At 38.9% G+C, this 27,789-nt stretch overlaps 1 long non-coding RNA gene and 1 pseudogene across 1 annotated transcript in view; both read right to left on the reverse strand.

Moving 5' to 3' along the window:
- The window catches only part of LOC109498993, an 86,425-nt gene that overhangs the window by 42,632 nt on the left and 16,004 nt on the right, over positions 1–27,789 (reverse strand). Inside the window, exons 2-3 of the long non-coding RNA XR_006596805.1 lie at positions 20,138–20,200; positions 3,078–3,144 (exon numbers count right to left, since the gene is read on the reverse strand). This is a non-coding gene — a long non-coding RNA (uncharacterized LOC109498993). The remainder of the gene's footprint in view (positions 1–3,077; positions 3,145–20,137; positions 20,201–27,789) is intronic.
- Positions 17,607–19,486, reverse strand: LOC101090609 (annotated as a pseudogene).

Raw genomic sequence — 27,789 nt, forward strand, 5'->3', positions numbered from 1 at the left:
GGACTCATTTTATGAAGCCATTCTTCTGTGCAGAAGAATGAAGCCAGATGGCGACCCCATTAAAAAGGAGAATTACAGGCTAATATCCCTGATGAACATGGGTACAAAAATTCTCAAAAAGATACTAGCAAATCTAATTCAACAGTATATTAAAAGAATTATTCACTATGATCAAGTGGGATTCATTCCTGGGCTTCAGGGCTGGTTCAATATTTGCAGATCAATCAATTTATTAATCATATTAATCAATTAATATTAATCAATCATATTAATAGAAGAAAAGATAAGAACCATATGATCCTGCTGAAAAAGCATTTGACAAAATACATCATCCTTTATTAATAAAAACCCTCAAGAAAGTAGGGATTGAAGGAACATACCTTAACATCATAAAAGCCATGTGTAAAAAGCCCATGGCTAATATCATCCTCAATGGGGAAAAGCTGAGAACCTTTTCCCCTAATATCAGGAACACGATAGGGATGTCCACTCTCACCACTGTCGTTTAACATAGTGTTGGAAGTCCCAGTCTCAGCAATTGACAACCAAATGAAATAAAAGTCATCCAAATTGGCAAAGAAGTTAAACTTTCACCTTTTGCAGATAACATGATACTCTAAATGGAAAACCTGAGAGACTCCACCAAAAAGCTGCTAGAACTGATACATGAATTCAGCAAAGTTTCAGGATATAAAATCAATGTACAGAAATCGGTTGCATTTCTATACACTAATAATGAAGCAACAGAAAGAAATCAAGGAATCGATCCCATTTACAATTGCACTGAGAACAATAAAATACCGAGGAATAAACCTAACTAAAGATGTAAAAGATCTATATGCTGAAAACTATAAAAAACTTAAGAAATTGAAGAAGACACAAAGAAATGGAAAAACATTCCATGCTCATGGATTGGAAGAACAAATACTGTTAAAATGTCAATATTGCCCAAAGCAATCTACACATTCAACATAATCACAATAAAAATTGCACTGGCATTCTTCTCAAAGCTAGAACAAACAATCCTAAAATTTGTATGGAACCAGAAAAGACCCCAAATAGCCAAAGTAATGTTGAAAAATAAACCAAAGCAGGAGGCATTACATCCTGGACGTTAGCCTCTACTACAAAGCACTAATCATGAAGACAGTATAGTACTGGCACAAAAACAGACACATAGACCTATGGAATAGAATAAAGAACCCAGAATTGGACCCACAAATGTATGGCCAACTAATCTTTGACAAAGCAGGAAAGAGTATCCAATGGAAAAAAGACAGTCTCTTTAGAAAATGGTGCTAGGAGAACTGGTAGAAACATGCAGAAGAATGAAACTGGATCACTTTCTTACACCATACACAAAAATAAACTCAAAATGGATGAAAGACCTAAATGTGAGACAGGAAACCATCAAAACCCTAGAGAAGAAAACAGGCAACAATCTCTTGGACCTCAGCTGCAGCAATTTCTTGCTCAACATGTCTCCAAGGGCAAGAGAAATAAAAGGAAAAATGAACTATTGGGACCTCATCAAGATAAAAATCTTCTGCACTGTAAAGGAAACAATCAACAAAACCAAAAGGCAACCGACAGAATGGGAGAAGATATTTGCAAATGACATATTGGATAAAGGTTTGGTACCAAAACTCTATAAAGAACTAACACCCAAAAAACAAATAATCCAGTGAAGAAATGGGCAGAAGACATGGATACTTTTCCAAAGAAGATATCCAGTTGGCCAACAGACACATGAAAAGATACTCAACATCACTCATCACCAGGCAAATACAATTCAAAACCACATTGAGATACTACCTCACACTGGTCAGAGTGGCTAAAATTAACAACTCAGGAAACAACAGATGTTGGCAAGGATGTGGAGAAACGGGAACCCTCATGCACTTTTGGTGGGAATGCAAACTGGTGGAACCACTCTGGAAAACAGTGCAGAGGTTCCTCGAAAAACATAGAACTACCCTATGACCCAGCAATAGCACTAGTAGGAGTTTATCCAAAGGATACAGGAGTGCTGATACATAGGGGCACATGTACCCCAATGTTTATAGCAGCACTTTCAACAATAGCCAAATTATGAAAACAGTCCAAATGTCCATCAAATGATGAATGGATAAAGAAGACATGGTTTATATAAACAATGGATTACTACTTGGCAATGAGAAAGAATGAAATCCTGCCATTTGCAACAATGTGGGTATAACTGGAAGGTATTATGCTAAGTGAAATAAGTCAGTCAGAGAAAGATATCATATGTTTTCACTCATATGTGGAACTTCAGAAACTTAACTGAAGACCATGTGGGAAGGGAAGGGGAAAAAATAGTTTCAGACAGAGAGGGAGGCAAACCATAAGAGACTCTTAAATACAAAGAACAAGCTGAAGGTTGATGGGGGTGGGGGTGGGGGAGAGGGGAAAATGGGTGATGGGAATTGAGGAGGGCACTTGTTGGGATGAGCACTCGGTGTTGTATGTAAGTGATGAATCATGGGAATCTACCCCCAAAACCAAGAGCACACTGTATACACTGTATGTTAGCTAACTTGACAATAAATTATATTAAAAAAATAAAATATAAAAAATCTTCCTTAGTCTGGTAAAAGGCAGTTTTTAAAAACCTACTGAAATTAGAGTTTCATTTAAACTCTAAATGAAAGGATTTAAGATCAGGATCAAGAAAAGGATGTCTACACTCACTTTTATTCAAAACCATTTTAGAAGTCCAAAAATGTGTATTAAGGTGACAAACGACACAGGAAGTATAAACATTGAAAAGAAAAAGCAAAACTATTTCTCTTTACAGATGACATGATATATAGAAAGCCTTATGGAATCTAAAAAACTACTAGAGCTCATAAAGTAAATTTATGAAGGTCTCAATATACAAGGTCAATGTAAAAAATCAATTCTATACATACCAACAGTAAAAACTGAGAAATGAAAAATGTTTAATCTCATTCATAATAGTATCAAAATTATAAAATGCTTAGCAACATATATCATAAAAGACAGTCAAAACTTCTAAAAGCTACAAAAACATTGATGAGAGAAATTTAAAATACCTCAATAAATGGAGAAGTATATTATGTTCAGGGCCTGGAAGACTGAATACTGCTGCGTCAGTTTTCCCTGAAATTAAATTCAAAATTCTATAAATTCAGTGCAATTACAGTCACATTCACAATTCCAACAGGCATTTTATTTTTTTGGAAGAAATTGGCAAGTTGATTCTAAAATTTATATGGAGACGCAAAATACTTTGATTAGCCAAAATTTTCTTGAGGAACAAAGTTGAAAGTCTGAATAATCTGAATTCAAGAATTACAAGTCTTACTTACCAAGACAGTATGGTATTGGCGTAAAGATAGACAAATCGATGAAAGGAATAGACTAGACAGTCCAAAAATAGACCCACACACATGTGGACAAAAGAGTATATACCATATGATTCTGTTCATATAAATTTTAAGGACAGGTAAAAATTAATCTGTGGTGATAGAAATTAGAATGTTGCTCATGCAGGGTGGGGGTGGGTGGAGATAGACTGGGAGGGAGCACAAGGGAATTTTCTATATCTTAATTTGGGTAGAGATTAAATGGATGTGTATAAATTTATTAAAACTCCTTGAATTAGATATTTAAAATCTCTGCATTTCACTGTATTCAAATTTCCCTGAATAAATAAAAGCTATAACTGGAGCTTAGGGAGTAAAAAGGCTTCCTGGAAGAGGTAGATGTTTGAAGAACAAGTGAGAGTTGGCTAGGTGAAGGATGGAAGAAGATTGGAAGTAGACCGTGTGACATGTGGAAAGGCACAGAAGTGTGACACAGCACAATGCCTTTAGGAGGAGGGGCTGGGAGAGAGAGAAGGTTGGAGAAGGAATTAGGGGACAAATTAGAAAAGGCTTTGGGATTAAGAAGTTTGAAGTTTATTCTGAAAGCTAAGGGAAGCCACTGAGGCATTTTAAGTTGGCAAGATCAAACTAAGAGCAGAGTAGGGGGTGGGTGTGAAGGGACTCATCCAAGGTCAGGGAAGCCAAGCTCTAAAGTGGCACCAGACAAGCAAGAGTGAGGGTCCCAGCCAAGGTGGAGAGAGAGGCCTGTAGGAAAAGAGAAATCTTTAAGAGGTAGTAAAGAAGTAGAATCCACAAGTTTAATGAAGGAGTGGATGCTAGGATGGGTGAGGGGGATGACAAGGTTGACAGAAGAAATCCAAGTCCAATGGACTCCATTCCTTCCATTTTCCCATTAGCCTGTCATTAGCTTTGGAGAGTTGGTGGCACACAGGGTACTAGGGTAGGAGTTGTGAGTAAAAACTAGATGACATTTGGGTTTCTCAAGTTATCTATAATATCAACTAAAAAAAAAGACTTACAAAGCAAAATGTTTTGCCTTGCAAAGATCAAAGTTTTCTAAGGTGAAAAAAAACTACTGTGATATAAAAAGATGTCTAATTTACTGCCCTCCCCCTGAAAGCGATGGCAAATAAAGCTAACTTTTATTGAATATTTACTATGTGCCAAGCACTGTGTTTATGCATAGTTTATGCATAGGCATAGTTTATGCATTGTCTTGATGAATCCTGGCACCAACCCTCAGAGGTTGGACAATAAACATTATCCTACTTTTCAGGGTGGGAACTGAGATTGCCCAAGATTATTCAACTTGTTCCTGGTGGAGGTAGGACCTAACCATGCACTGGTATCTGACGTTGGTCACCTGTGTAAGGGTGTTAGTTCCAAGATTACACCCGGTGATTTTCATTTTCTGATCTCACAACTCTCAGTGATTTGGAGGCAGAAGGTGGGGAGATTGTTGAAGAGAAGCCAGAATTGGGAAGGGATCAGGAGAATTGTTCTTCCTCAACTGAAACCTTCCTATGGAGTTGAATCTCAGAATGTAAGAGATAATAAAAATCTGTTATGGTCTGAATTGTGTCCGTCCCAAAATTCATATGTTGAAGTCCTAACTACCTCAGTCCTAGAACCTCAGAATGTGATTGTATTTGGAAACAGGGCCTTGAAAGAGGTGATTACATTAAAAAGAGGTGATAAATTAAAGGTTAGGAAGGGCCCCAATCCAGTCCGATTGGTGTTCTTATAAGAGGCGATTTTGATGTGCGTACACAGAGAAAAGGCCATGTGCAGACACAACAAGAAGACAGCCATCTGCAAGCTGAAGAGACAGGTCTCGGAAGAAATCAAAACTGCTGACACCTTGATGGACCTCCAGCCTCCAGAACTGTGAAAACCTAAATTTCTGTTGTTTAAGCCAAGTACCAGTTTGTGGTACTTGGTCATGTCAGCCCTAGCTAACTAATTATCCATTCATTCATCTATCCATTCCTTTGTTTAACTACATTATGTGCTAAACTCAAGAGAGACATAAAACATTAAACAAGAAATATTACCTTATCTCCAAAAGAGAACAATTATAGCATATGGGGATAAGTGTTCTGACAGTTTTATGTTCAATTTAGGGCATTAACTAAGGTGTCCTGTGGGAAGTGACACTTAACTTGAAGGCTACAGGACTTGTAGAGGTCTAGAAGAGGGTTTCTAAACCTGGCACTATGGACATTTTGGGCCAGATAATCATTTGTTGTGAGGGCATGTCTTGTGCATTATGGGACATTTAGTAGTATCACTGCCTCTGTTCTTTAGATGCCATTCACACCCCTACCCCAAGTTGTGACAACCCAAAATGTCTGCATACATTGCCAAACATCTCTTGAGAGGCAAAATTGGTCTAGAGGGTGGGTACAAGCTTTTAAGTGGAGGACACAGCATGGAATCAGGCCAAAAATAGCATGGCCATTCAGGAGCCTGCAACCCTCTCATGTTATAAATGAGAAACTAAGGTTCAGAAAGGCTCAGTTTTTTATGCAAGAGTGTGAACTGGTCACTATAACCAGAAGCAACAGTAGATGTAGTGGGAGGAAGTGCAAATCCAGAAGATAGCTTCAATTTGAGGCTGGTCTCTTCATCTTAAAGAAAAATATCAGACTCTTAACTATTGCAACATTTGAGTCTATGGGGCTACAACATGTTAAAGGCTTATTTTCTAGTGCCTGGAATAATGACTGGATGAGTAACTAGTAAACTAGGACCAATTACTGGACCAAACCTGAAACAAATAGCAAATGCAATGTTACTCACATGTTTCAAAGAAATAGTCTAAAATTTATGTATTGGTGACTAATATGTAGCCAGTAACTGTGGGTGAGGGTTTTTGGCAAGGGCAGATGCTAAACACAAGAAATTTTAGCTGGTATTGTCATCTCTTACAGTAACAGGAAACAGTCTACAGACCTGGGCCTGGCTGGTGGGACAGTCCACCATGGCAAGAGGTGCTGTTAAGAAAGCATCTGGACATGTGGGAACTGAATAATGGTCAGTGCAAACACTACAGCTCACTGGCAAAATTGTTTGCTTAGAATTATAGCTAAATATAAGCAACAAGAAATGGTCTGACAAAGGTGACCTGTTCTTTTAGGTTCACAATTTATGACAAATTTTGCCTGGTGCTAGGGGTTACTTGGCATTTCTTCCTGAAGCATAGAGCTTCACAGGGCATTTACAACAGCAACATGAAAAGACTACTCTCTCATTGGTACGCAGGGTAAAGGCAGGACATACACCGGTCTCAGAATCAGTTCCTTTTTGGGACCTAACTGAAAAATATCTCCTCTATGAAGCCTTGTGTGGTCATGTTGGACCTTGTACTTCCTCCACCTCCTTCTCAGTCCTTATGTAGACCATCTGGCCTAACTTAGGAGGCACTCAACAAATGTTGACAAGAATGAGGCTTTCTTGTGTGTTTCTCAGTCCCAGAAAAGGACTCTACTTTCCTTTGTATTCTGTCCCCACCCTGCCACCACAGTTCTCCTGACAGTGTCCCATCCACCATCAGAGATCCTATAATGCCAATTAGGACTTTGTCATTTGCTGTGCATGGGTGTATGGTTCACAGGTGTGGTCAGAGTAGGGAGGGACTGTCCCCCAGCCCTGAAGGGTGATCCTCACTCCTTCCAGCAGTCCCTGAATTCTCTTCAGAGAATCTCTGAAGGTTCCACAAAGCACAAAGTCTGAAGGTTTCACAAAGTCTGAAAATTCCTGCTCCAGTCCAATGGCCAGGCTACATACAAGAAAACAGAATCCCAAAGGCCCTAAGAGTTCTACCCAGGCCACAGATCTCTAGTTTGGCATTACCTGAAGCAGAATCTGCATTCCTTCCTCACCTTCACCAGGGTTCTTTGAACCACCCCTCTCAGAGATTGAAGTATTTCCTGCTGTAGGCCCCTAGGGATGGTTGCTGTCTGGACACAGAGGGCAAGGGTAAAATATTCCCACCATCCCATAGGAGTAGTAAAAGATGTTGGTTGACTGACTAGAGACTTAAACAGTATTAATAAAAAAAGTCAGTTCAACAGGGTCATGACTACTTTTGGTCCTTATGGCACAAAACACTATCTATGAGAGCAGCTCTCATTCAGCTTTTCACATTAAAATCCTAAGGGCCAGTTACTGAGCATGTACTGTACTTTGCTCATCCAGTGGCCTTAGTGGTGCAGATCAAACCTGCCCAAAGACTGCTTTTCCCACTCTCCACACTGGCGTACTGTTAATAGGGACAATAAGAGCTACCACCTCTATGTAAACACTTTTCGTTTGCTTTGAAGGAGATCAGACTATGCCATTCCAAAATATGCCATCATAGGAGTAGGAAGAAAAAAGCTTTCCTTATGTTCACTGGCTGGGATCCTGTGAATTAGACTGCCACCAGACAGATCAACAGAAAAAGCACATAAATTATGTAATATAAGTTTTATGTGACATGGGAGCCTTCATAAAGAAACAAGATCAAAAGAAGTGATTAAGCCTGAGTGTTTTTGTATTAGGTTTGATGTGGAGAATCATGGGAAAATGTAATAGGGCAAAATGGTATGAATTAAGGTGGTAAATTGGGGGAAACTCAGCAAGGCCCATGGGTTCAGACTTCCCTCAGTGTCTCTGTATCTTTGGAGATAAGGACACTCCTTCCCTTCAGTTATAAGGAGGACACCTCTCACATAAAGGTCTTAAGACCTAATTCAGCAGAGATGAAGGAATTCAGACAGTCCTTCCTTCACCTGACATTTCTCAAACTCCTCCAGCTTAAGATATTCAATATGCTAAGGTGTCATATTTTGGGTTAGTGTGTTCTGAACCCTGCTACTCCTTAAGCATAAAGATTATTTTGAGCTGAAGATACTTGAGAATCAACAGATACATAAAGAAGTCTTCCCAGAGATTTCCTTATCTGACTAAAGGGAGAAAGTCCTGAGAAATAAGGGCTACCATAGATCCCCTATCCCCAAGATGGACTTGTACAAACAAACCTGCTGAGATAGCCCTTATGACTCATTAGTTTCCTCCATATATCTATTTTTGCACAGTTTGGCAGGCACCCTTGGAAGCTCCAAACCTTTTCCTTTGTCTTGTCATATCTCCGTAATTTCTCATTCTTTGTTAAAAATGGGTGACTCAGTTGGTTAAGCACCTGACATGGGCTCAGATCATGATCTCACGGTTCATGAGTTCAAACCCTGCATGGGGTTCCGCATTAACAGTGTGGAGCCTGCTTGGGATTCTCTCTCTCCCCCTCTCCCCCCCGCCAACACTCTCCCTCTGCCCCCCCCCACTTGTGCTTTCTCTCTCTCTCTCAAAATAAATAAATAGACTTTTAAAAAAATGGTATATAAGCCCTCAGCCCTATCCACTTCTTTGAGTCTTCACTTTTCTAGAAAAACCCATGCCTGATAAAAATTAACATCAAATAAAATGTGCATGCCTTTATTTCTGTTAATCTTTCTTTTGTCAATATAAGATGCAAGGCCCCAGGTAGTGAACCTAAAAGGGCTGAGGAAATTTTCCTCCCCCACAATTTATGGGTTACCTCACTATTTTTTTTGTTCACTATGTTCACTATTCTTCCATGTTCACTGCTTGTTAACATTTTGCCATGTTTGCTCTATTAATCTATCCATCTATTTACCCATCCATCCATTCATTTATGCATTCATGATCCATCCATCTAGCTAGTTATTTATTTATTTTATTAGATCTTTTGAGAGTTACTTACAGATATCATGATACTACATCTCTAAATACTTCAGCAAGAATCTCCAAAAACAAAGGCTTTTTACCTTTACAAATATAATTACCACACTTAGAAATTTAACATTGAGCTAATACTATTATTTAATTATTTGCTACTCACAGTGTGGTCCCAGGGCCAATAGCATCTGATCTCACCTCTAGGAACTCTTGGATGGTGTATGCAGGAATGGGGTTGGTGGGGAATCTGTTTTTTTTTTCCCCTATGATTTTTTATTTTTATTGTTAACATAATCAAAGAATTTCATAAATGTGCTTTGTTTTGATATTCTATTTTTTCTTTAAACCAGACACACAGAGCTATGATATAGACTAGCTATTCCCAACATTTTCCCACCCCATACCCTGTGCATTGGAAGGCAGCAATCTTGTCTTTATTTTTTGTCTTGGAATCCAGTGCCTATTGCAGATGCTCAATACATAGTCTCTGAAATGCACTTGGGAAGAGGCCTATTTTTTTAAGTGTGAAGTGATAAGACAAAGGCACCACAAAAAACACTAAATTTTATAGAATTTGTTTTGATCTACCTGGAATCCTGTAAAGATATCTAAGCTTGTTTTTTATTTCTTTTATTTTTTATTTGAGTATAGTTGACACATAATGTTACATTAGTTTCAGAAATACAACATAGTTATTTGACAAGTATATACATTATGCTATGTTCACCACAAGTGTAGCTATGATCTGTCACCATATAATGTTGTTACAAGATCACTGACTATATTCCCTATATTATGCCTTTTATTCCCATCTTATTCATTCTATGAATGGAAGCCTGTATCTTCCACTCCCCATCACCCATTTTGCCCTTCTTCCTATCCTCTCCCCTCTGGCAACCATCAGTTTGTTCTCTGTATTTATGGGTCTGATTCTGGTTTTTGTTTATTAATTTGCTTTTACTTTTTTAGTTTCTAAATATGAGTGGAACCATACAGTATTTGTCTTTCCCAGTCTGACTTATTTCACTTAGCATAATACCCTCTAAGTCTTTCCATGTCTCAAATGGCATGATCTCATATATTTATGGTTGTGTAATATTCCATTGCATATATATACCAAATATTCTTTATCCATTCAGTTATCAATGGACATTTAATTTGCTTCCATATGTTGGCTATTGTAAATAATGCTGCAATAGACATAGGGGTGCATATATTTTTTTCAAATTAGTGTTTTTGTGTTCTTTGGGTAAATATCCAACAGTGGAATTATTGGATCACATGGTATTTCTATTTTTTAAAGTTTATTTACTGAGAGACAGAGAGACAGAGAGAGTGGGGAAGGGGGAGAGAGAGAGAGAAAATCCCAAGCAGGCTATGTGCTGTCAGCACAGAGCCCAATGTGGGGCTTGATCCCATGAACTGTGAGATCATGACCTGAGCTGAAATCAAGAGTCAGACACTTAACCAACTGAGCCACTGAGGTGCCCTGGTATTTCTATTTTTAAGTTTTGGAGAAACCTCCATACTGTTTTCCACAGTGACTATACCAATTTACATTCTTGCCAACAGTGTGGGTATTCCTTTTCTTCCACATCCTTGTTAACATGTCTTATTTCTTGTCTTTTTGATTTTAATCATTCTAACAGGTGTAAGGTGGTATCTCCTTGTAGTTTGGATTAGCATTTCCCTGATGATTAGTGATGTTAAGCATCTTTTCACATGCATGTTGGCCATCTGTATATCTTCTTTGGAAAAATATCTTTTCAGGTCCTCTGCCCATCTTTTAATGAGATTTTTTTTTTTTTTTTGGTGTTGAGTTGTGTAAGTTCTTTATATATTTTGGATATTAACCTGTTACTGGATATACCATTTGCAAATATCTTCTCCCATTGTTTTGTTGACGGTTTCCTTTGCTGTGCAAAAGCTTTTTATTTTGGAGTAGTCCCAACAGTTTACTTTTGCTTTTTTTCCCTTCACCTTAGGAGATAGCAAACTGTTTTTTAACAAACCCTCCAAGTGATTCTGATGCATGCTAAAGTTTGAGTGCCACAGTTCTAGATTAAAAGATAAAGAGATCTAAGAACTAAATGCACTGTGTGATACTTGATTAGGTTCAAATATGGAGTTGGGTGGATTGGGAAATAGCCAAAAGGGATATTACTGGGTCATCTGGGGGAAATTTGAGTATGAATTGTACATTAGGTCAGAGCTTCTTAGAATTGAATGTGCTCACAAATCACCTGGGCGTCCTTGTTAAAATCCAAATTCTGATTCTGAGTCTGGTAGGGAGGCTGTGCTGAGATTCTGCATTTCCAATAAATTCTTAGGTGATGCTGATGCTGCTGGCACATTTTGAGAACTAATCTAGGATGATTCCCCAATCATTTGTTTTTCATTACACTGACATTTTTTGAAAATCCTAAGCTAGCTGTTTTGCAAAATATCTCACAATTTGGATGTGCCTGATTATTTCCATCATCATTAGACTACATCCTTTTGGCAGGAATACAATATAGGAGATCCTATGTCCTCAGTATAGTACATCAGGACACATATAATTTTATTACTCTTTAATGCACTTGCAATTTCCACTTTCTTCCTCCACACATTCTGTGGCCTCCTGAGCAGGGGTGGTATTAAAATCAGGTCCAGGAGACTTTCACCTGCACTCACACTCTTCCGGGTACTGTTGACAGGAGCAACAGTGAAGACATAACTGGAAAGTTGAATGCCCGTGAGATAATTCTCCTTGATCTGTTTCCCTAAGTCAAACCTTAATGATACAAAACAGTATAGCAGTGTTTGTGAAATCCTGTAACAAAGATGAATCACTGGTTTGCCTCAGAAATGAAAGGGAGACTGATTCAGACAAGCCCTGTTGCCAAAAATACCCTACGGAGGATGTTACACCAAAAAACAGAAAGCAAGCAGAAGCCGACAGAGAAACACTGAAGATGTTATGACAGACCTACAGAAATGCTCTTGAAGATACAGGTAACGAGGTTTGAACCTTCTCTGGAAACTGGTAACCAGTCCAGTGAGCACTTTTTTTCTTTTTTTTAGAGAGAGAGAGAGAGAGAGAAAGCAGGGGAGGGGCAGAGGGAGAGGGAGAGAGAGAATCTTAACCAGGCTCCATGCTCAGCACAGAGCTGAACACTGGCTTGACCTCACAACCATAAAATCATGACCTGAGATGAAATGAAGGGTTGGACATTTAACCAAACGAGCCACTCAGGTGCCCTGCAAGCATCTTTACGTTACTTTTTTTTTTTTTTAATTTTTTAAATGTTTATTTTTGAGAGACAGCAACACAGAGTGTGAGCAGTGGAGGGGCAGAGAGAGAGGGAGACACAGAATCTGAAGCAGGTTCCAGGCTCTGAGCCCTCAGCACAGAGCCTGAAGTGGGGCTCCAACTCAAGGACTGTGAGATCATGACCTGAGCTGAAGTTGGTTGCTTAATCAACTGAGCCACCCATGCATTCCTTTACATTACTTTCAAGAGAATCTCAAAATTGAAAGAGAGACACATATTTCACTGAGAAAATGCACTGATTAAAGACAAAAATTAAGAATACATAATTTTTGTGAATAGGCATTAGTTAAAACAGATTAATAATGAGGTGCTTGGGTGTCTCAGTCAATTAAGTGTACAACTTCAGCTCAGGTGATGATCTCTGTCTGTGAGTTCAAGCCCTGTGTTAGGCTCTGTGCTGACAGCTCAGAGCCTGGAGCCTGCTTTGCATTCGGTCTTCTTCTCTCTGCCCCTCCCCTGCTCATGCTTTGTCACTCTCTCTCTCTCTCTAAAATAAAAATAAACATTAATTTTTTTAAAATTTTTATTTAATATTTTATTTAATTAATTATTTTTTGAGAGAGAGAGAGACAGAGAGAGACAGAGAGAAAGAGTACACAAATGGGGGAAGGGCAGAGAGAGAGGAAGGCACAGAATCCGAAGCAGGCTCCAGGCTCTCTGAGCTGGTAGTGCAGAGCCCAACATGGGGCTCCAACTCACAAACCACGAGATCAAGACCTGAACCAAAGTCGGACACTTAACCGACTGAGCCGCTGAGGCACCCTAATATTTAAAAAATTTAAATACAAAAACGATTAATAAAAACCACTTTAATACTTGATACTTCAAGGCAAACAAAGAAATAGAGGGAGAATAGTATACGTGAGAATAGTCAAGACAGTTATAAAATCCTGGTTAGTGGGAATTTCAGCATTCAAGTTCTTTTCTTGGTAGATAATTATTGTTGAGAAAGACAATATAAGAACTGTAAAATAAAACTGGCCAGTCTGCCAGGCACGCTATGATTTCCACTGAAGGCAGGAGTGTGGGCCCAGTATATGTCCTTGTTCTCTGTACTGGGAGACAGCTGGTCCCAAAAAGTCTGTCAAATGATGGCTGGGGGAGTCACTTTTCCTCAAAGCTGTTAATCCCACTTCCACAGTCTGAGCCTATAAATGTGATAAAGTTTCCAGACACTGGCATAGCTGAAACACTCAGTCATTTCACCCCAGAAACTGAAAGCATGATGAAAGGAGAGCTTTTACCCATGACCTCCAACCTGATCTTCAGGTCTGATGTGTTGTTATTAATTAAGGGCAATAACAGGCAAAAAGGTTTAAACGCAAGTCAAGGGGAAGGGCTGTAGTCAGCTCCACAAAATTTAAAGAACTTCTGTAAAAGTTGACAGAGAGCAAGAGCCAGCTAACCTCCCCTCTCCTGCTCCATCTCTCCCACACCCCTCTGGCATTCTGCCCCTCAGTTGTTCTGAACCACTTGGGTACCTCAAGCTTGCCACACACTCTTGCCTTTCCCTGCCTTTAACTGGTTGACTTCAGATTAGACAATCTCTTCCTTGGCAAGCCTCCTTGATGCCAACCCTCTCCAGTGCTGCCCCCAAAGAACTTTGTGTTTATGGCCATAGGTGTGCCTGTCTCTGCCCCTAGACTATAAGCTAGTCTTCAAGGCAGAAAACCTATTTTGTTCCATTTCGAAATTTACTATCAAGTCCAGTGCCTGGCACATGATATTAATCATTATGGAAATGTATTTATTATATTCCAGGCATGGCTCTAAGTACTTTAGATTGATTAATTTAATGTGCACAATATTGTGAGGTAAGTACTGTTATTATCCCCAGTTTACAGAAAAAGGAGGCACAAGTATTTAAGTGATTTGTTCATGTTCTCATAGTTGGTAAATGGTAGAGTTATGATTTGAACCCAGCCAATTTGGTTCTATGGAGCATGCTTTTAAGCTGTAAGCTATTTGCTCTTAACAAATACTAGATGGAAGGATGGATAAATGGAGATGATGGATGGATGGATGGATGGATGGATGGATGGATGGATGGATAGATGGATGGATGGACGGGTAGGTGGTTGGAGTGTGCAGGTCTCTAGCCAGTTAAAAAGGCTAGGGCATGAGAGAATTGTTCCCACTATAGGCCTCTTCTAAGGAAGACCCAATTAAGTGCAGGTATATAGGCACAAACTATTTCACACTAAAGCAAGAATCTATATGTTGATGAACACACAAATACACAAAAGTAGACACAGAGGAACCCATGGAAATAGCATGGCTTTTGGAATCAGAGGACTAGATTTGAATCATGGCCCTGTTAATTTGAGGCCAGTTACTTTACTAACACCTTACCAGTAGAGAATATGTAAGTGTCCAACAGAGTGCTTGGAACTTAGGAACCTCCTAATTAATTTTAGTTCTGCTCCTGCTCAAGAAAATGACATCACCTGGATCTGATTTACCATAAGCAGGAAAATGCTGAGAAAAGGACTGGAGAGGCTGGCTCACTGAAGGACAAGAAAGTAAGACTTGTCTGGATCCCCTTCCTGGAACTGGGCTTTGAAAAGAGAGGTGAACTTACAACTTAGCTCTGCCAATTCTGCCAATTCTAGAATTATTAAACTACTTTTACTGCAGCTTGAAAAATTTTGCCTGTGTATACAAACGTGATATCTTTGAGGAAAGGGTGTTTGATATTTATATTTCAATACTTTTTTGCATATAATAAAAGTAACTAAAGCTCATTGCAAAAAAAATTAGAGAACTACAGAGAAGCCTAAAAAATATATGAAAGATCAGTCCATGTTAATCATCTTGGAGGATCTTTCTTAATTTCTTAGTATGTGTATAAGTATGTATACTTTTTAAAAACAGAAATAGGATGAGCTTGTTTCTAGTATTCTGTTATTTTCACTTGATGATATATTATGGATACCTAACAACATAGGAATACATAATCAACTGCACTGCAATCTACCGAAAGGATATACTGTAAATTACTTAATACTACTGTAAATAAGACTTATATGAAACCACTATTATAAAAAATACTCCAATGAAAATCTGAATACACATCTTTGAGCTTTTGTATTACTGCCTTTATTTACATTTCCAAAATGGGAATTATCAGGTTAAGATAAACATTTTTATTTTGATACATACTGACAAACTCCTCTAGAAAAGTGGTATTTCATCAACAGTATAGGAAAGTTATCCACACTCTCTCTAACACTGGATATAACCATTATTTTTAGCCTTTGTCAAACAGATAAAAAAAATAAAATAAAAAATGACTTCTCATTAGTTAGCATATAGTGCAACAATGATTTCAGGAGTCGATTCCTTAGTGTCCCTTACCCATTTAGTACATCCCTCCTCCCACAACCCCTCCAGTAACCCTCAGTTTGTTCTCCATATTTATGAGTCTCTTTTGTTTTGTGCCCCTCCTTGTTTTTATATTATTTTTGTTTCCCTTCCCTTATGTTCATCTGTTTTGTCTCTTAAAGTCCTCATGTGAGTGAAATGACTTCTCATTTTAACTTATTTTTTTGCCTGAGGTAATTTTCAAATTCTATTTAATGTAAATATCATGCACTTTAAAAAATCAACAGATATAAATTGTTTTATATATTTGAGTCATTTCAAGTTGGGGGCATAAATATTTACAATTGTTATGTCTCCTTGGATAGTCCCCTTTATTATGATATAATGCCTTTCTTCATCTCTTGTTGCAGTCTTTGGTTTAATATCTTGTTTGTCTGATATTGCTACTTTGGCTTTCTTTTGACATTCATTTGCATGATAGATGGTTCTCCATTCTGTCACTTTCAATCTGCAGGTTTCTTTAGGTCTAAAATGAGTCTCTTGCAGGTAGCATATAGATGGGTCTTGTGTTTTGTTTTGTTTTTTAATCCATCTGATACCCTATGTATTTTGATTGGAGCATTTAGTCCATTTACATTCAGTAATTATTGATAGATATGTATTTAGTGCCATCTTATTACTTGTTTTGTCATTATTTCTGGAGATTTTCTCTGTTCCTTTCTAGTCTTTGTTGCTTTTGGTCTTTCCTTTCCACTCAAAGAGTCCCCTTTAATATTTCTTGCAGGGCTGGCTAAGTGGTCACAAACTCCTTTAGTTTTTATTTGGGAAATTCTTTCTCTCTCCTATTCTGAATGCTAGCCTTCCTGGACAGAGTATTCTTGGCTGCAGATTTTTTCCATTCAGCACATTGAATTCAAGCCCTTCTGGCTTGCCATTTTTCTATGGAGAGATTGCTGCTAGCCCTATTGGTCTTCCCTTGTAAGTTAGGGACTTCTTTTATCTAGCTGCTTTTAGGATTTTTTCTTTATCACTATATTTTGAAAATGTACCTACAACATGTCTTGGGTAGCCTGCTTTTGTTGATTTTGATGAGAGTTCTCTGTGCCTCCTGGATTTGGGTGTCTGTTTCCTTCTCTAGATTAGGGAACTTTTCAGCTATAATTTCCTCAAATAAACCTTCCACCCCCTTTTCTCTCTTCTTCTTTTGGGACATGAAAAGATGCTCAACATCACTCATCATGAGGGAAATACAAATCAAAACTACAATGAGATATCACATTACAACTGTCAGAATGGCTAAAATTAACAACACAAAAAAACAACAGGTGTTGGTGAGGATATGGAGAAAGGGGAACCTTCTTATACTGTTGGTGGGGATGCAAACTGGTGCACTCTGGAAAACAGTATGGAGTTTCCTCCAAAAGTTAAAAACAGAACTATCCTATGATCCAGCAATTGCACTAGTAAGTGTTTACCCAAAGGATACAAAAATACTGATTCAAAGGGATACATACACCCCAATATTTATAGCAGCATTATCAACAATAGTCAAATTATGCAAAAAGCCCAAATGTCCATTGACCGATGAATGGATAAAGAAGATGTGACACACACACACACACACACACACACACACACACACACACACACTGGAATATTATTCAGCCATCAAAAAGAATGAAATCTTGCCATTTTTAATGATGTGGATGGAGCTAGTGAGTATTATGCTAAATGAAATAAATTAGTCAGGGAAAGATAAATACCATATGACTTCACTCATATGTGGAATTTGAGAAACAAAGCAGATGAACATAGGGGGAAAGAGAGAGGCAAATCAGAAAACAGACTCTTTACTATAGACAACAAACCAAGGGTTGCTGGAGGGGAGGTGGGCAGGGGGGATGGGTTAAATAGGTGATGGGGATTAAGGAGTGCACTTGCGATGAGCACTGTGTATTGTATGAAAGTGGCGAATCACTAAATTCTATACCTGAAACTAATATTACACTGCATGTTAATGAACTGGAACTTAAATAAAAACTTGAAAAAGATATAAAAAAATCCGCATATGTTGTACAAATTTTCAGAAATCATTTACTCATATATTGCACCTTGGTTAGACATTAGAGCTACCCAAAGACTCTAAGGGTAGGCTGAGGGTATTAAAGATGTAGATTCTTTCTCTCTCAGTAGCCTTCGTACATTTATTTCTCACATTCTCACTACACATGTTCAGGCATATAGGACTTGCCCCAGAACTGCACCTTCTGGGTCAAGTTATAGGGGCTCAGGACTTTCCATATCCCCAGCACATTGGCAGTGGCTATACGCTCAAAGGTCCAGGGGTTTTAGTTGTTCTCTTCTCATTCCTCTTGATCTTTCCACATCTTCTCTAGAGTCACACACTCATGGCCTTTGCTCAGAAGGGCAACTTGTGGGCACCTGGTCAAGTAAGCCTTGTACCTCTTTGAATTCACAATGCCCACCCATCTCTATTATGGGCCAGTCATGTAATGATCAATGGCACCTTTGGCTCCCATGTGTGTCATACCCTTGCAGGTGATGGGCTGAAAAGGGGCTAGTACTCTTCATAAGGCAAATATGTTCTTAGGGTCCACAGAGCAGTACTTTGTCAGGTGCATCATTTCAAAATGGCTCCAATGGAGGTGACCACCACCCAGTGCCAAGATCGCACAACTGCCTTCTGTGAACTCAGTAGCTTCAGTAGAAGGTCCTCATATGTCGCTTTTAAGTTCTCCTCTCACTTTTGGCACACACAGATGTTGCCCTTTCAACAAATTTAAACTTGGGCTTTTCAAGAATGGAAACATCCTCAAGAGTTGGCACCAGGAGCAGCATCCATAGTCCAGCACTGGCAGGTGGGGCTGCCCAAGAATCTGACAGCGGCACTCACAGGAGTGGCCCACTGGCTCGAGCCAGCAGCTGCCACATGGTCACCTGCATCTAGCAGCACCAGGCTCCCCATAGTGACTCTAAACTTACATATTTTTAATTGTTAGTGAATCACACACATTTAAGGTGTTTATTGACCATTTGGAATTACCTTCTGTGAATTTCTAGATCATGTCCTTATCATATTTTCCTATTAGTTTGTAAGAGCATGTATTCATCTTTGCATATCTCATGCCTAGTATAGAACTTGGCACATAGTAGTTGTTCAACAAATATTTGTTGAATGTCTAATTCAATATCTAATATTTAATATCCCTACTTGGCTGCAAAAATATGTTTATCCCCAGAGGACACAGGCCAGTGGTTCTAAGTTTGAATCCTGATTGCCAAGATTTTACACCTAACTTTGAGAAAGTCAGATTCTTGGAATCTGAAAATACTGACCATAGTCAGAACCCCAGGGGCCCTGACACCATGTATCCTGAAGTCTAATACTTGAGAGAAAATGCCTCCTATATAAAAATTTTCTAAAGAATAGACCAGGAAGAAGAGCTGGAGCCATTCACCTGGTATCATGGAGAGGTACCACATGGTTGGTTTGTACCCAAATCTTCCTCTTTCTTCATCTGCCAGGAGCCCAAAAGCCTTCATTACTAAAGCAGTCACCATACCTTAACAAGTCTTGGAGTAACTAAGAACTCCATAGGGTACCTGAATAGCTCAGTTGGTTAAATGTCCTACTCTTGGTTTTGGCTCAGGTCATGATCACATGGTTTGTGGGATCGAGCCCCATGTCAGGCTCTAAGATGACAGGGCAGAGCCTGCTCGGGATTCTCTCTCTCCTTCTCTCTCTGCCTCTCCCCTGCTTGTTTTCTCTCTGACCTGAGGAAAAATCAAGTCAGACGCTTAACTGACTAAGCCATCCAGGCACCCCAATAATCAGCACATTTTTATGATATAAGAGTTTTCCACTAATAGAACCCAACCTTATAAATTGTGCCTTTAGGAAAGAGTGTCATGTGTCTGTTACACAGGATGTCATTGGGAATCATTTGAACCATCATTCAAGAGATAGCAGGCCCTCTAAGAAAAAATCCCGTAGCATTTTTTTTTGTCTACCTTGATATACTGTTAAGTTTTCTTAAGAATTATCACATTAATTTCCTCACATTAACTTGTGAGAAAGAGAAAAGAAAAGAAAAAAAACCCCTATATATAGTTTTTAGTTCTATGGGGCCATTAATTAGAAGATACACCAAGTATTTAGTAACAGCTTTTTGGGGTGTATATATATATATATATATATATATATATATATATAAACACTACCATATTAAATGTACACATTTAAAAATGCTTCCAGAGTTCAGAAACTCAAAGAAATACATTTTTTGTTTGTTATTTTAGCATCAGGGAACCATGATGGCACTAGCCCCCTTTTACAAGAGAAAACAGAAGTCGAATTCCTTACCTGAAGAGTCAAGATTGTGAGTGAACATTTCCTTGGTTCAGTGCTTATTATATGGCAGGTTTGCTGGAGCAAAGGAAGTAAGAAAAGAGTCTGAAGTTTGAGGTTAAGTCAGCCAGAGGGGAGAAGGTCTTGGCAGGAAAGGAGGGGGAGCTGAGAATTTGGGCCTCAACCTAGAATTTGGAGCTCTGTCCAGGTGTGATTTTGCTTTTAGCCACCTGGTTTCTAACCATGGATTACAGATTCTATTCCAAACATTGCAAGCTGTAAGCACAATCTGTCTTGACTCTTTATTCTCTTTTATCATTCTGTTCCCCTTCCCAGCACTCTGCCCCACCTTCTGATACCAGTCATTTCCTCTGATCCTACCAGATATACCCACCAGAATGTTTGTATTCTAAGAGATCGAAAACACTCTTGACTCAAAGAAATAAATTTTCAGTGGTACAACTGAGGAGATAAGATAAATAGTGGGAAAGACATTTTTGGCTAGGTACTCAAATTTATATGTCTATATGTGCCCTTAGAGTTGTAACTAAAAATGTACAGTTTGTGACCTTGGTGTTTTCCTTAACAAATGTGGCAGTTTGTCCTTGGGTGGTGATTGGATGGCTTGTTTAATGGCACTGTGGCAGAAGGCAAGCCTGAAATACTGTGTAACTTTGCTTCTCTCACAAGGGTTTGCAATGCCCATTTTAGCTTTGAAATCTTGCAGCCATTGGCCTCTGCCCTTAAATAGCCAAGCCAAGCCAGGCAATCCGGAACACAGTGGCTTAAGACGTCAGGTTAGCTTCAGAGTGCTCTGCATTTTCCTCTTGGGGGGGCCTCATGTTGCAGTCTGAGCATCAGTCAGCATGCAAGCATGCATGACATATCCAGGGGTGTGGAGTTGCCCCTGTGATAAGGAAGAACTCAACAGAAACGTGATTTTCCCTGTTGAAAATTCTGCCCTGATCTATTGCCCAACTTCCTCTCCTCTCACCCTAGTGTTTCAAGAGAACAGAGACTCTGTCTGATAAAGTTCTTTCTTTGCCCACATGAAAGGGGTATGGAGCAATTGCAAGCTTGCTAAAGAGTTGTTGTCTGTGGAGACAACCACAGCTTCGGTTTTTGGGCCGCCAGCCCCTATGGCTGCCTCTCTTCCTACCATCCATTTGAGCAGGAGCAGTAGTTTGTGCCAACTCCAGAAACTTCAAGCATGTCATTTCTGAAACCACAACAAGTCTCTTAAGCTTCCTGAACAAAGTGCTCGGAGTGGAAAGCCCTGAAGTTCTTTTGGGCCTCCTAAAACCACAAAGCTGATTACTGAACAAAGCCCAGAGCATCTGAGCACATGGGTGCCTTTCTTGGAGCTCATCTCAGAACATGAAAAACAGTTATTGAGTAGTGACTGGGGAAGAAGTGGGGGTGGGGGTGGGGAGTCTGCCCTCTCTGCTCAGAGCAGTAACACCATCTAGACGGTCTGTACCAGTGATGGTTTACAACTTTGTCAAGCATAAGGACCTACTTGTAATACCAAGTTTTAACATTTGTATTGTTAGCAGAATCTGATTAAGAAAATATATAATAACCAAAAGCTAGTGTGAATTCAGTAGTTATTTTACATAAATTTGTATTTTACCAGTTATAGTCATCATATTTTTTGAAAAATATTGGTACACTTGCACAAAAGATTATTTTTTCACTCCTGAAATTATGCATCTAGTCTAGATTCATGGACACTTTGCAATAACTCCATGGCCCACTAGGGGTCCCACCAGAGGTTAGGAATCACTGACAAATGGGAACTATTCATCACCTCTAGTACTAAACGAGATATAGTGACAGGTCTGCAAGCTCCCATGGAAAAGAATCAACTATGCATTTGGATCTTTCAATTTGGTGTTTATTTATGAGTCTAGAATTTCTAGGATAAACTCCTCTTCCAATTTTATGCCAGGAACTATGTATGTGAAAACATTTCAAATTTTGCCTCAGCTTTATTAAGATGTAATTGACATATAACATTGTGTGAGTTTATGGTATACAACATGTTGATTTGATATATTTATATGTTGAAAAATGATTAACACCACAGTATTAGCCAATACCTCCATCCAGTTACAGAAATTATGTATCTCTGAAGGACAGTTGTATTGTCTCCTTTCATGCAATGCAAACTATATTAGTTCCTATATTTCTAGTTTTTCCTTAGCTAGGAGGAAATTCAGAACTGAATGGAATGCTCAGTTGTGACAATTGCCTTGTGCCACAGTCCCTGCACTTTCTGTGTTCCTCAGCATTGTTTCTAGTTTTCTTTCTTTATTTCTCAAACATCTTCTAAATGTGATATTCATTATAGGCCTCCTCACCTCACTGAAATTAGATAGACATAAATTATAAACAAGCACCAAGGCCCTTCTTTGGCTTAGCCTCCAAAGTAGTAAAAAGAGTCAAACGCTCTGCATAGGGGCTTCTTCTGGGCTACTGAGCTATTCTGCCATCTCCTCTGCCAAGTGTATTTTTGAGGAGTAGTGTCATCCAATTTCCTAGGCCACATTTCTCCAAGATGATAGGGAGCACAGGGTAGTGGTGGCTAAGCGTGACTTGGTATCATAACACCTACCCTGCACGGGGCTTCAAGGCAAAGCAAAACAAAACAAAACAAGCATAATCCTGTTTGTCCTAGGGAATTCAAGAGAGCTGACCAACACAGATGGTCAAAAGCAGCTCCTACAAGGGGCCAGGGGATCTCTCCCCAACATCCCCACTGGCAGGATCTTCTGACCACTCTTCCAAGAAACTTCTATTTTATTTCTTATCTGACCTGTTGCCCATGCCTGTTACAGCCTTTCATCTATTTCCTTCACTCCCAACCTGCCTCTTTATTTTTTCTTTATTTTTCTTTATTTTTGATGTTTATTCATTTTGAGAAGGAGCTAGTGGGAGAGAGGGGCAGAGAGAGAGGAGAGAGAATACCAAGCAGGCTCCGTGTTCAACCTGGAGCCTGACACAGGATTCAATCCCCTGACGGTGAGATTGTGACCTGAGCTGAAATCAAGAGCTGAAATCAAGAGTTTAAGCTTAACCGACAGCCAGCCACCCAGGCACCCTGATCTGCCTCGTTCTGCCAATGGACTAAGTCATGTTACCACCAGGGGGCAGTGCAGTTAAAGAAACTGGCTCAATGGGTTTGCTGCTCTTAGACTAGAAAGTACTAGTGGTTAAAAGCATTCCATAAATTGTGCTTCAGAAATTTGTCTTTCCCCATGATTTTTTCCCCTTTCCACTTTTAAACTTAAATTCTGGTGATATTCACACTTGTAAATCTATATTCACATCAGTGTTTTTATAAATAGGACTGTCTTGGATTCTGTCAAAATCCTCTTTACTATGAGATACCACTTAACACATGGTGCTGTGATGTGTATATCCAAATAGAGCCTCAGAGGTCGTACATTCCACTTCAGCCTCCTTTGGGTGTGAAGCACAAAGTTATAATGATGAGGTATTTCTTAGAACTAAACCCCTTCAGATAGTGTTGTCACTACTGCAAAGTAAGGGGGTCTCTGAGCTTGAAAGGACGCTACTGCCCTGTGGGTAAGAAGTGCTTCCACTCTGCTTGGTAATTTCCCTCTTTATTATAAATAAATGCCCTTGAGATTTTGATCTCTGTGTTGTGATTCTTCTTAGTGTGAGTCAGACCCCTTAAACTGGCTTTGACAGGCTCCAGCTGCTGCCCTCAGAGGCAGTGGCCTCATTCCATTATCTCTAAGCATCTGCTATTATAATGTGGATATAAGGTTTGCTTTGCTATGCTTTTAGGAGTTTGTCACTGTAAATATAGGTACAGGCAAAGGAGGGTAAGCATTATACACACGGCCACAGCTCAGTCATTAATTCAAACTGTGACTACCATTTCATCCTTAATGAGCACCAAAGGATTACTAGGCGTTTTCCAGAAAAGAGAGATAAAAAATAGGTCTGCAATTTCTTCTTTAGAGCAGAAGAAAGCACCAGTCACTAACAAGGAATGTGGCCTTTGTTCCTTAGAAAGAAACCTGAACTGACCAAGAGACTTAGGATTTCACCAAGATACGTGGTTCCAGAAAAGTGTTGAGAAATATTTGAAAATGGAAACAAGAATGAGTTGATATTCAGGTATGGTGAGATTTTCCAGATATCTTACATTGGTATATGAAGATTCACTAAGATTGAAAGAACTAACCTTGTGGTTATTATTTCACAATGTATACAAATATCATTATGCTGCACACCTGAATCTAATATAATGGCATTGGTCAATTATACCTCAATTTTCATTTTATTTTTTTAAATGTGTATTTACTTATTTTGAGACAGAAAGAGAGCAAGAGAACACACACACAGACGGGGGGGCGGGTGCACAGAGAGAGAGAGAAAGAATGCCATGCGGGCTCCATACTGTCAGCACAGAGCCCGATGCAATGAGGGGCTCAACCTCACAAACTGTGAGATCATTACCTAATCCAAAATCAAGAGTCAGATGCTCAAATGACTGAGCCACCCAGCAACCCTGTATCTCAATTTTTTTTTAAGTTGAACTTCCTTAAAAAATACTGAAAAGAAAAGATCAAACTGCTGGGTAATTTAAGGCAGAAAGGAGGAAGCAAGCATCTGTCTCCCAGTTTCTGTAGGAGGAGAGGAACCTAGCTTAGATGGGTGCCTTATTCCAAGATACAGCACTACCTGCTGTCATAAAGATGAGAAGTTATTTTTTTCTTCAGATAAAGTCAGTTAACTAACACAGGTGGTCACTCTAATTTTACCAGGTAAAGTTAGGATAAACTATGTGTGACAAATGGTACTATCAAACTGTCTTGAGGACTGCTTATTGTTCATGTTGAAGACATGCATGTAACTGGGGGTGAGATTTCTTTCTGTCTATGCAATCTTTTGCATACTGCCTGTGATGTGCATTTAGGTTTAATGCTTCTTCAATAATAAAATGGTTTTCTTTCCCTAAAAGAAAAGAAAAAATATAAAAGGAAGGGAAATTTATAAAGGGAGTGTACTGAATATGGGCACTGCATTTGTATAGCCACCCTATGAGGTGGGTATCATCATCACCATCATCATCATCATCATCATCATCATCATTATTACTCTTGCATAAAGGAGAAAAATGAGTGAGGGAAGGTAAATAATTTTCTCAGAGTTTCCCTGTGAAAGACATTGGATTCTAATCAACCCATGTTCTGAATTGCTACCATGATTTATGAATCGAGTTTGCATTCTTAACCATGTCCTCTCTCCAGAAGAGTACGTAAATCTAGAACAAATTAAGGAAAGACAGGACAGAGGCTCAAGGGAGGTGGTCCTGGATCTAGCTTCTCAGCATTCCTGACACACTGATAAATGAGTGTAATTTATTTTAGTTTCTCTGGTAATAAATATCTGTTACTTTATTCCAGTACTACGTGCTTGAGGGTCTTTTAGTGCAGACATGGCATTACTTCTCAAGTGAATCAGACTTCAGCACTGAGAAAGCATTCAGTAGATTATTCAGTTTTATGAACAAAACTTTAGAGTAATGGTATCTATAAACTGTATGATAGCAAGTTCTCCTCTGGGAACTAAGATAAATAACATACACCTACATCACTTCAGTCAAAATTATGTAAATAAAACTGCATACATTATGGAAGAAAGCAAGCAAACTATTTAGTGAGAAGGGAAATCAAGCATCTCTATTTAGTGAGGGAGAAATATTTATTAAAGGAATTCATGTCATAAACAACTGTAGTCGTTCAGAATTGGTATCACATATAACTGTAGGGGCATCTGGGTGGCTCAGTTGGTTAAGCCTCCAACTTTGGCTCAGGTCATGATCTTGGCAGTTTATGAGTTTGAGCCCCATGTTGGGCTCTGTGCTGACAGCTCAGAGCCTGGAACCTGCTTCAGATTCTCTCTCTCTCTCTCTCTCTCTCTCTCTCTCTCTCTCTCTCTCTTGCTGCCCCTCCCCGGCTCATACTGTCTCTTTAAAAACTAAATTAACGTTGAAACAATTATAAAAAAGAATAACTGTAGATACACACAATGAAGGGAATCTTAATTAATCTTGATAATGTATAGAGGTTAAGGAAACCACAAAAGACAGAATAGGGTAGTTGTAGGTTATATTAACTGGATGATAATGGCCACACATTATTCCACAAGGGTAAAATTTCAATTTAACTAGAATAGAGTGAACCTAGTGTCACATTAATGACTCAGAATTATCAACATGAATATGGACATGTGGAACTGTCTTGATGCATTTCGATACTCTTAAATTTTTGTATCTGATTCGTAAATTCTTTTACTTTCTCTTGTTGCTGCCAGGTTGTAGTGATGTGCCCATCTCGAGTAGTTATTACCTGTGGTAGATGCATTGTGTGAAGGCTGCCTAGCTGCCTGTGGTCACCTTAACTCCTCTCTGATATACAGGAGCAGGTTCCTAGAAGAAGCAAAGTTTGCTTATAATACCTGGTGCCTGTTAACAGTTGACTACATGAAGGGCAGACTTCCAAGTAGGGTAATCAGTGGTCTCTCCCAGGTAATGTGGAGTCTGGAACCCTAGTGAGTGTTAAATTCTCTGTGAGTCTGTAATTGTAATACATGAACTTGGGAGCTATGAGAAGCTGTTATCTAAGCACATTATATGGCCTGTCCTCTAAGTCCTATGTAAAGTATATGCTTAATGAGAAGGAGAAACAAGAGGCAATGAAAAGTATGCAAGGATTCACAATGATCTTCTTGTTACCAATTCCATTCCTTCTTGAGGTCCAGAACATTTCTGTCCTTAGGTTCTATAAGATATTACCATATTTTGAGAACACATGGTGCTTCTCATCATCCAATCTTTATTTCCTCCTTCCTAACAACTTCCCAAATTTCCAGTCATATGTTTTGGGTAGAATTGATCCTAAACTTTGGTTTCAGAGTAGACCCAGACTGAAATTAATTAGAACACCCCATTTTCCCGTATAGAGTTATTGATGAAGAAGTGTAGAACATGACCTCGTCAGTTCTGATTGAGCTATTAAGAGAATTTTCTGGGAGCTTTTAAGAAAAAAGTTTCCTCTCTCATTCTTAGGAGTTAGCAAAAAAGATGCCGAGTGGACATAAATGAGGAGATATTTAAGTGTCAGGTGCTTTTGATAAGACTCCTTACAACAGTAAGGAAAGTCATATTTAAGATAAAGTCAAAACCATGCAAGGAAAAAGAAAAGAAACTAGGTCCTTTGTGAGAACCTGGGCCAAACTTTGCCTGAAGGCTCTAGACATGTCACTTACATGGACAGTACATTTTCTTTATTTTAAAAATCTATTCGAGTTAGATTTTTGGTTGCTTGTAACTAATAGCATCCCAATTGATAATCACTTTAAGTTATTTGCGACAAAAGAACAATAACTTTATATTGTTTGTATTTGCGACAAACTTTATATTTGCGACAAAAGAACAATAACTTAATCTGAGTAGTATATGACAGAGCCAGAGTAATTAGGCACTGAGGAATGACCCAAGGGAATCTCCTACTAAATAAAGTACTCACACTGTATGTGTGTTTTTAAATACAATTTTTACTTGTTCTGAAGCCTTTTAAGGGTTATTTCTTGATTTTTAAAAACTTTCTCAAGAAGCTAGACCCCCA

The sequence above is a fragment of the Felis catus genome, chromosome B1, assembly GCF_018350175.1.
Source record: "Felis catus isolate Fca126 chromosome B1, F.catus_Fca126_mat1.0, whole genome shotgun sequence".
Classification (NCBI taxonomy): domain Eukaryota; kingdom Metazoa; phylum Chordata; class Mammalia; order Carnivora; family Felidae; genus Felis; species Felis catus.